We start from the raw sequence: 11,349 nt of genomic DNA on the forward strand, positions 1-11,349 counted from the left end.
GGCCGATGGAAAGACATATATGATGGAGTTAGGAGATACTTGGGATCTAGGGTTTGATTGGGTAAAAGATAAAAGGTTTGAATAACAAATAAATTGGGTGGGTAATGACCCATGTAGTATCCATATTTAAGAAAATGGGTTAAAATGTATGAGAATGGATGAGAGTGTGACAAGTGGCATGTAGTAGTAGTTATTTATTAGAGTAGTAAGATTCATTATATCCAGCCCACCGTTTTCATAATTACGTTGTATCTTTTTCTTCATCTACAATTCCTAATAGTCGGCCCCTGATTCTTAATAGCTGGATTGAAATTGATGTTCTGATATGGTAACAACATGGTGAATCAATGAACGACAGTTAATCGATGATTTAAGGTATTCGATTTAGGATTAAATCTGGCCACCATGGTCAATAGATGAATGACGATTTAGGGTTTTTTTATTCCAACTCGTTGATAGCTCTGTTTCGACGATTTAATGTATATCTGATTTCATACAAGCATCAGACTGTCATGTCTCATCAATTTCTTATGGTATTCCATTTGCATTTAAAATTCGTCTATTTCGATTTCATTATCACGATTGCTTCAAACATGTTTCTGAACGTTTTATTCAATGTTGTAGTTCATGATGTCGGATACGAATGTTTATTGGCAGCATATAAGAAGATTGCCAATTGTATTTATTTGATTTAACTGTCAGATTCACTATCCAGTCGGCCATTGTTGATGACGGTATGTTTATTGTCTTTATAATCTTAATTGATTCGTTTTTTGTTAGCTAGTTGGAAGATGACGAAAGTTGATTTTAGATATCAGAGGGTATTTGTGGCTGTAACATGTATTTTGTGATTATTATCGACGAATATACATAAATTGAGTTTATGTTGGTATTGTTGGTCCTCTTGTGGTCAGTGTATGAAATTACTTGAACAAGTCCTTTGCCACCTTTAATTAGGAAGGTTAATATTTTGGTTTAAATACATTAACTTCTGATCAATGTAAAAATAATTAACTGATGACTTATGTTTAAATAGTTATTTAGGTTTAAACACGTTATTGATCAACGATGTTTATATTTGTTTAGTCATGTTTTTGTAATGATAATTAATTATAGGTTCTTTATTGACTAAGTTGGAAATGATCATAATTATAATTAAGAATGTTGATTATCTTATGTAGTTATGTATGAGTCATGAGATCGTTAATTATTGACTTCATGTATTATGATTGTTTAACGAAAATGGGAACCCACACTACTAGAAAAAAGGCTTTTAATGACTCGCATTGCGAGTCATAAATGGGTACAGATGACATGCAAACACGAGTCATTGATAGCCCAGTCATAAATATATTATGACTCACATTCGCAAGTCGTAACTTATGACTCACATTTTATGACTCACATTTCGTGACTCGCATTTATGACTTACACTTTATGACTCATATTTATAACACGCTTATATGACTGTAATTTATGACACGGAAATTTGCGAGTCATGTTATTATTTAAAAAAATAAATTATTTTACTATTTTACTATTATTATTATTATTATTATTATTATATGTTGCATACTAATATTTAAATTATAACACAATTATACAAAATAAACCTTTCATTTATTTCTTAATTAAACGTTCTACATCAAAATGTTACAAAAAATATTTGTTTAGTCAACACAAGAAATCATTCTCGAAAAACAAACTGAACCGCATAGCTCGACCATTCTTCATGAACCGCATCCGTGTATACCTCTTTGCCTCCACCAACCTAAGAAGAAAAAAAAAAGGACATTACTAACTTGGTTGGGTCAAATCATATTCGATCAAAACAAACCAATACAAACCAATAATCAAAAGAGTAAATTACACTTACATTGTTAGTGACGAGCATGTCAAGTCCGTCACGAACTATCTCCTTCATGAAAATAAAATAAGACTTGTGAAAAGGGTCGATCGAGCCGAGCTTAAACAAGTTTGGGCTCGATCCTAAAAGTAAGCTAATTCAATAAGCGAGCCCGAGCTTCGATTATCGACCTCAAGCCGGCTCGTGACCCTAAACTTGAGCCAGGTTGAGCTCGGGCTTGGCTCACCTGTATTTATGTTGTATCAATGGACCATATTAAATTATACATTCATAACGAGTTTTAATAACCACTAGTATTCGTACCCGCGCGTTGCCGCGGACCACATTTTCTACACTGGGCAAAGCAAAGTGTTGGGACACAATTAATTCTAGAAGTAGTTCCAAAGTGATGAGACTCATGTCATGTAATCATAGACATGTATCAATAATGCCTAGAAAATCCTGTCTGTACTAAAATAAAATTTCACAGCTTCAATGAGACCAACATCATTCCATATGATCTAAACATAAAGTAGCAAGTAATTAAAAAATAACTAAAATTGTACCAATGCCATAGGATGTCAACAATTAGTTCCATGACAACCAGGTGGTTAAAGTTCAACATGTTACCTGCTCAATGTTATGAAAATAAATGGCCATAAGATAATGTTTAAAAACAAATTTATTAAATAATACAGTATATATATGTTCAAAGGATAAAGAATGCATATTCTCTTCTCCTTTTGATTTAAAGAATGAGTCGCTTAACGTTAAAAAGAGGCTAACTTTGAATAACAATTTGTTAAAACAAATTGATGGTAAAAAAATTAGAATTAAATACAGTAAACCACTCACATTGTTATTTGTAACAAATTGTTATCATAGTAGTGTTAGAAATTTGCCATGAAAAGGAAATAAACATAATACAACCTCTTATTAAAAATAGTAAATTACATATTCGAACTAAAGCATACCTGAAGAGAGAAAATCCTGCCCTTTGAATATACAACACTATAACCAAAAGCAGCAACTGAAACATCATACCTTCATGATTTGAGTAGTTAAAGCAAGATGCAAGTAATTGGGTAAAAAATTGAGGTGAAGTACATACTATTTAACATACTTAAAGTGTTATAATAGTATCACTATAAAAGTAAACCAAAACGACACCCACGTAAATATCACTTATGTAAATAGAGTAATAACTCGTTAGGAAAACATCACGAAAGTGGTAATATCTTAATCATTTTACGCATATATTTTTTAGAACACAAAGATTAAAGAAATACATATCATGTGTTAACAATGAGTTTTAAGCGCATTCAAGTAATGGAAACCACACAATTACAAATTACAAAGCTACAATGATAATTATGCATGTTATGAAAGCAATATTCTTTTACTTGAACAAACAGAAACCTAATTATAGTCCTAATGTAGATTTGCTAAAAGCGAAAGATGACTAATTCAACAATTAATTCTTTGCAAACATCAATTAATCCTTACCTATAAGCAATCGAGGATAATAAATTCTTGAGACATCAAACACAACAGTAGCACAATCATTGGCTCAAAAGAACTCACTTGCCAATCATCAAAAACATGTAACAATTACCAAACACAGAAGGTATATATGGATATAAAAGGATGTCGTTAGGGGTGTTCAACTTCAGATATCCGGAGTTTTGGATATCCGAACATTTCGGATAGTGGATTTCACTATCCGAATCCGTATCCGAAATATCAACGGATATCCAAATTAAAAAAAATTATAGATTAATATTTACAAAATTATAAGCCTAATAATAAAGCACACAATTTAACCATCCTCAATCCCCATCTCTATCTACACAACAACCACACCGAAGGCCACCACCATCTCCGGTCATGTACTGCCACAGGCCACCAAGAATCGTGCCTACCTCATCTTCCTCTCCTTATCCATTTCAGAGGTAGATCTAACCTTGAAACTGAAGCCGCCGAGCTGAGATGAACAGAACCATGAAACATGTATGTGGAAGAACAGTTTTCTGGGTCGAATTTGAGATTCAGAGTGATGTAGGAGCCATGGAGGTAAGCCGGTGGGGGTTATTGACATGGTGGTGGCGTAGTGCTATGAACTGGCCATGGATTGGGAAGAAATGAGCGGCCGAGGATGTATCAATGTAGGGTAGGGTTTTAGAAAGAGAGATGTATATATATTTGAATAAAAAAATAATAAAAATAATATTAGATTTAAAAATCGGATAGTTATATTTTATGACTAATGTTTAATGGCTCGCTAAAAAGAGAGTCATAAATCTCGCTTTTTTTTTTCATTTTATGACTGCTGCTTAATGACTCGTACAAATGTGAGTCATAAATCTTCTAATTTTTAGAAAACATGACTCTTTTTTTGTGACACACGCATTTGCGAGTCATAAATAGCCGCGAGTCATAAATTGTTAGTCATCAAAAGCTATTTTTCTAGTAGTGTCATAGTCAGATTGTTACTTCTTTACTTCGTGTATTATAACTGTTCACTTTGATTTATTTGCTAAAGGAAATAATAACTTTGTTGCTTTATATTGGTTAAAAAAAAAGATAATACGCTTGAAATTGTTGTTTACGGTTTAACACCACAACTTATGATACAGTAATTCCGATGGACAATATGTTTTATGACAACTTAAGACATGGATGTGAACAATAATTTTGTGACAAATGAAGAATTGTGGTAAGAAATGTTTATTACTTTAATATTAGGGTTGTTTACGTCCCGGTTTGGTCGGAGTTTTAACCGTCTTTTTTTATATATATTTATAATTCATATTTATAATTCATTTCATGGTTTTCAAAGTGTATAATTCATATTATAAAATGTTTTTTTTCTTGATTTTGATGTTAGACGCTTGGTGAATCAAAAATGGAATGACTTTAATTTGTTTATATGAAAATGCTGCAAATGAATACAATTGATTTGAGTGTATTATGGGTTATAATATGGGTTTGAATGATTCATCGAATCAATTAATGTTTTGTTGCCTTAATTATTATAGTTGATTTTAAATATTCAATTGCTTCTTTTACCAGTACGGCAGAAAAGGGTATTATATATGATTACTGGTCATGTAGTTAGATATGTGCAGCTATTAGTGGTTTCTTTTTCTATACTTATAGCTAAAATAAGTACTTCTTACATATAGGCATTTTCTATCTTTTCTTAACATGCAATCCCATGCGCATTGAATATTGTAAAAAAATGAGTTTTATTGATACATGAAATTGCACTTTGACACTTTTCTCATTTTGTAGTTAATACGATTCTATTTGTTAATTTTAGCAAGTATCATGGGCTAATTGCTAGTGGCGGTGAGGATGGCGCTGTTGAATTTTTTGGCATGCGAATAAGATTTGTTGTCAAGCTCAATGCAGTAACATTTGTCAATGAGGGTAAGCAGGGTTTTTTTTAATGCTGATAAGAACTATCATATTATATATGATATGCCATCATTATAGTTCGATGAATAATTCTATAAATGAGTTGGAGTAACAAGAGAATATGTAACATCCCGTTTTTCGAGTTTCGGTTAATAAAATGAAATAAGAGTTATTATGAGTCGGGCTAGTGTTGGGTTAAATGGATATGGGTTATGGACTTGGGTTATGAGGGAAAGAAGGAATGACCATGGGCTTAAGCCCATGATCCATAATTATATAAATCTTAAATTACCCATTTAATTCATTTCACACATATTCCACACATATTCCATATCCCGTTGGATAGAGGTACAATGTGCCTACATCTACCCTCCCTATACCCTACTTATAGCTTGGCTAATGATGAGACTTCACTGGGTATGATTGATTGATTGATTGATTTGATTGATTTTTTGATGGGCCCAACCACAACTAATGTTTACCATTTGACTACTTTTTTACATAAAATAGTTTTGCCCAAAATAATGAATTTGAGCCAACATCGTTCTATTCCTTAACTAATTATTATGATACCTCGTCGTTTCCATGACCAATAATTTCGGGACCTCATGAAAAAAGATATTAACTCAATCAAAAACTCAATTACATCCCATTTTACAATATCATGAAAAAAGATATTAAAATCTCTTAAGTCGTTGAAAAATTCTCATAATTTCTCCAAACATGCAGATACAAATTTATTCTCAAACATGTCCTTAAAAAAAAACTATGTTCAAAATATAACTCTTAAGTTGCTGCACTATTTTTATTTTAAAGAATTACTACACCAACAGAATTTTTTTAAAATCTGTGAGGAATGAGCACTTCAAAATAAAGCGTTAACAATAACACTTGTATGTGTGCACTTCTGTTCCTCAATATCACAGTCCCTGGTTAATGAAGGTAGTTGCTTAAGTGCGCCAAAATATAACAGATCGCCAAACCTTGCATTGCTAGAGTTCCTTCTTTAGTGACCTTGTATGCTTGAATGATTGTTCTTACATTTGCTATATTAGTATATTACCCTAAAAAATAAAAAAGTTTCAAAACAAAAGTGCCAAAACCAAACAACATTTACCCTCAATGTTGCCGGTATTTCACGTAGAGCTTGCCACCGATGAGGCCCAAAAACGCACTCAGTGAGGCAACTATACAAACTATGAAAGTTTAAATAAATCGTATTGAACAATAGATATAAATTTTAAAAATATAGAAACTAAATAAAGCTTATACACACCTCACTGATGGCTTGATTCATTTTGCAATCGAGCAGTTTAGTAGTAATTGCTTTTACAACCCACAGTTCCACTTCATTGTCTGCAGGTTATCCCACCATAATGTGTTTTAACACCAAAATTTTTGTATGAGCGATTGCTGAACGACGACACACTCATGTGGTTGAAACCGGTTCAACTTTACTCGTTCAATCCCATGTTCCACAACGGTTTTGGCAATTTGCTTTTGACACCGCAGTATACCTTATTAATCGAATGCTATGTCGAACAAACTCCAACACTTCACCCTTTGGAACATGTGCTTAAACATAAACCCGATTTCTCCTTTCTTCGGGTTTTTGGATGTCAGTGCTACCCTCATCTCCGTCCATACAATCGACACAAAATGGACTTCTGATCTACACCTTGTGTGTTTCTTGGTTATAGCACTGCTCATCACGGCTACCATTGTTTCGCATTGATAAACCTCCAACACCTACTCCTTCCAACCCCAATCCTGACCCCTACAACTCCTCACATCCCATCCCTTCTCAGGTCCACACGCCTTCATCAACTACATCACAGTCTCAAGATCAAACACCTATTCCTACCCCAAACCCACAGCTCAAGTCGACCCACCTCTTATCCAATCTCATCTCCATCGTTCCATAGTGACAAATATCAACCAACCTCCCATTAACAGTGACCAAACCAAGACCACATCCCCTGATCCATCTTTTCGGTCCAACCAAAACAATGACCAGCCCATTTCTGCCCCACCAAATCAGCCCACTTCGTCTACAAATAATTTGCCTGTTTCTGCCCCCACCAAATCAGACCACTTCATCCACCAATAACCAGCCCACTCGTACTCAGCGTACTCGCACCAGGCCGACCAATATACGTCCCAATCCAAAACAAACCAAACCCTATAATGCTACCTCATACCATACCCAACAGTCTTCCCTTGAAATCGAGCCCGCAACCTTTACTATTGCTATCAGGGACCCTCAGTGGCGTCATGCCATGGCTGAAGAGTATTTGGCGCTATTGAGGAACGGTACATTGACATTATTGCCACGTGTCCCAAATTCCAATGTAATTGCTTGCAAGTGGGTATACAACTTAAAAGGAATCAACATGTGGCAGTAAAACGATATAAGGCACGCTTAGTTGCCGAAGGTTTTAACCAGCAACCTTGGGCATTGACTATCAAGAGACATTCAGTGAAAAATGTATTCTTACATGGTGATCTCAAAAAGACAATTTATATATGACAGTCACCGGGTTCATTAATCCTAATAACTAGAACATATTTTCCTGCTCCACAAATCCCTATATGGGCTAAAGCAGGCCCCTACAGTCTGGTTCCATTGACTGTCTACGGCTCTTCATTCTTTTTGCTTTCTCGGGTCCAAGACGGATCCTTCATTGTTTATTTACTCTCACAAAGGCACACTTTTGTACATTTTGGTCTATGTCGATGACATTATTTTGACCGGAAAAACCCACTGATTATTGATAAAGTGGTACATAGTCTTAGCAAATCTTTTCCCGTTCAGGACATGGGCCAACCGTCTTATTTCCTTGGCATTGAGGTAGTGCATAAGGGGTCTGATCTAATTCTTTCACAAAGAAAATACATCCTTGACCTTTTACAACGTGGGGCTTGTCTATTGCAAAACCAGTTACAACTCCTTTAACACCTAATGCCCATCTAGCTCTTAATGATGGTGTCATTTTTAATTATAAATTATATATAATAATTATTAATATGTATATATATTCTGCTTGAGCTTGATAAGTGAATCCCGGGCTCATTAATTAAACCAGCTTATTTTTAGGCTTGGTCTTGTTAAGCTTAAATCAAAAGCAAGACAAACTCAAGTAGCTCATGAGCGGCTTGACACGTTTACACAACTACCGACCCGGATCATTCCGATATGTAATGAAAATTAAAAAAAAAAGATACATGTATATAATAATCATTAATGTGTAAATATATACTACTTGAGCATGATAGTGAATCCCGGACTCATTTATGAAACGAGGATTTTTTAGACTCGGTCTCGTTAAGCTCAAATCGAAAAGCATGCCAATCTCAACTTTTTAAAATAAAGATGTGTTTCGACACAAACCCGTTTTAACCCGTCACGCATATATACCACTTCAACTCCGGACCATTCCGATTTGTAAAGAAAAAATATATAAAAAAAGGTATGTTTCGACACAAACCCGATTTAACCCTTCACACAAATATTCAGATTATTATTATTCTTTTATAAAAAGAATTATATTATATATTATATATTATTTATGACGTCATCCGGGTCAAACACCGGTCCGCCCTCCCGGGTCAGTCCGACCTTTGACCCGATAAGGCGTCCGGGTTGACGTCCGGGCTAGGCCTGAAAACATTGACGTTAACCCGCCACGCAAATATACCAGTTCCACGTATAATTAACAGATTCTAGAACATGATTTGAACAAGAACACAAACTAAAACAAGATCAAGTAAACATGTACCTAACACCGAGTTGTGCTCAAAACCATCATCCCATCATTCTCCTTTATCCAATTTTGAATACTACCGTCAATAAATGTTGCAGTAGATCACCTGATTTCATTAGCAATGCAAATGTTTTAGAATTTCTAAAAAAAATAAACATACACAACTTGTGGATAAGTAATATCGTTACCAAAGCCTAACAAGCACATGTCACATAATACTCCTAGCTCGTCCCTCATTTATAGTCATATATAGCAGCTTTGCAAGTATTTGACTGCCAATATTATCTACCTGAAGCATTAGTATACATATATATATATATATATAAATATATATAATGATATGTATTAAATTGGATTTAAGCTTAACCATATTCTTTGAATAATTTAACTTCTTCTTGCTCTTATTTCACTATTCAATATGAAAAACATGAAATTGAAACAAAATATAAGAAATTGAAAAAAAGTTGCACCTGCATAACCATCATAGTCACCTGGTGGTGTTGGTAATTCTTGTTAACCATTGTTACAGTGGTTAAGAAATCTTCCATGATCTATTTACAATTACAATTAGGGTAAAAAGGAACCAATAAATTAACACCACAAAATGTTACTATACAAAATGGTAATCGAGCTAAAAAATTTATAGAAGAAGAAGAACACAAAGAAGGAGATAATCTCTAAGGGGGTGTTTGGTACAGAGAATGGAAAAGGAGAGAAAATAGAAATGGAAATGGAATTGTAGAGAAAGAGAATTGGTATGGAGAATGAGAATCATTTCTCTTGTTTGGTACACGAGAAAATAAACAGAGAACTTTACCATACCCAACCCCACCTCCACCCAACCTGACACCACTCACCACCGCAGCCCCACCACCACAGCACCACCACCACAGCCCCACCACCACCACAGCCCCACACCACCAGCACCACCACCACAGCCCTTTCTTCAACCACAGCCCACCACCACCGGCTGCCGCCACCAAATCTCCTTCTTCAACCACAGTACACAAGAAATTAAAAAGATTCAAATTTTTGGAACATAAGATATAGAAAAAGGAGGCTCAGATCTGTCATCACTGCCTCTTTGGAGATTTTGTGGTGGTGGTTGTGGTGGCGATGATGATGATGATAATCAGAAGCCACCTGCGACCACCGCCGATTTCCACCACCACTGTCACCCACCTACGACCACAATCACCCGACCATCTGAAAACCCTAACCTACCACGAACCACCACTTGAAACCCTAATCTCCGTTCACCCGTACTACCTGCAACCTACAACCGGTTACCATCTCTGTGTTCACCACTGCGAACGGCGGAGACGGGGTGGTGGTTGCAGACTTGGAGACAAGGTGGCGGTTGCAGACTTGGAGACGAGGGTGGCGGCCGGAGACGAGGTGGTGGCCGGAGACGAGGTAGTGACATGCTATGAGGAGGCTGCTGAGAAATGGATTTCTCTTTGTTTTAAAGAGAAATGGAATTCTTTAGTTTTAGAGAAATAGAAAGAGAAATAGAAATGAAAAGTGGAAAACAAACAAAAGAAATATTTCTAATTCCATTTCTCCCCAATCAAATCCCTCTACCAAACACCCCCTAAAATCAATAGCTACTGTCCTCATTCACGTTTCATTGTTTAACTACAATTGACTACATTACATCTACATCCCCATATTATGCTATTTTTACAATTTACCCCCTCTATTGTTTACTACCTAACGTTACTCCCCCCTCAAAACATTTTTATCCTAAAAAATCAACATAGGAAAAATTTGCTAATCAAAACTATCAAAACAAAACATGGAAAAATCTCGTCAGTTTCAATTCATTCGATTAAGGATGGGTTGTAACAGATGAAGATTGTTAATGGCAATGAATGAAGTCATCGGAGTAAATTGAAGTCGCTGGAAACCCAATTATTGAAGTCACTGGTGTGTAGCCCTCATACATATACCAGCGTATGATGGAGAGAGAGTATAGGGAGGTGAACGGTTGCCTACCTATGTTATAATGTAATATATGTATATTATTGTTTGAAGTAACTAAGTGGCGCCTAATTTACCTTTTGGATTATAATGTTTTGCAAGTTAAATGAAACTTTGTTAATTCAAAAAACCTATGTACTAAACGTTTACACCTTTTGATGAGATCGCACTCCAAGGACCCGCATGGCGAACTAAGATCTGGCTAGATGAACAGATGGACCAGATATGTTATTCTCATGCTAGATATAATGAAGATTTGTTATTATCATGCCAGATATGATGATGTCTAGCAAGCAAGGATGGAAAAAGAAATGACTCTGAAGAAAGAAATTGGGG

General features: G+C 35.2%; 1 long non-coding RNA gene across 1 annotated transcript; it reads left to right on the plus strand.

Moving 5' to 3' along the window:
- Positions 1-291: 291 nt before the first annotated feature.
- Positions 292-5,296, plus strand: LOC143597547 (uncharacterized). Its single transcript, XR_013146930.1, has 3 exons — positions 292-533; positions 625-734; positions 5,169-5,296. It is a non-coding gene; the product is annotated as an uncharacterized LOC143597547 (long non-coding RNA).
- Positions 5,297-11,349: the final 6,053 nt, after the last annotated feature.

Source organism: Bidens hawaiensis, unplaced genomic scaffold, assembly GCF_021521415.1.
Source record: "Bidens hawaiensis isolate Kalapana, Puna unplaced genomic scaffold, B.hawaiensis_p1.1 tig00048479_1, whole genome shotgun sequence".
Classification (NCBI taxonomy): domain Eukaryota; kingdom Viridiplantae; phylum Streptophyta; class Magnoliopsida; order Asterales; family Asteraceae; genus Bidens; species Bidens hawaiensis.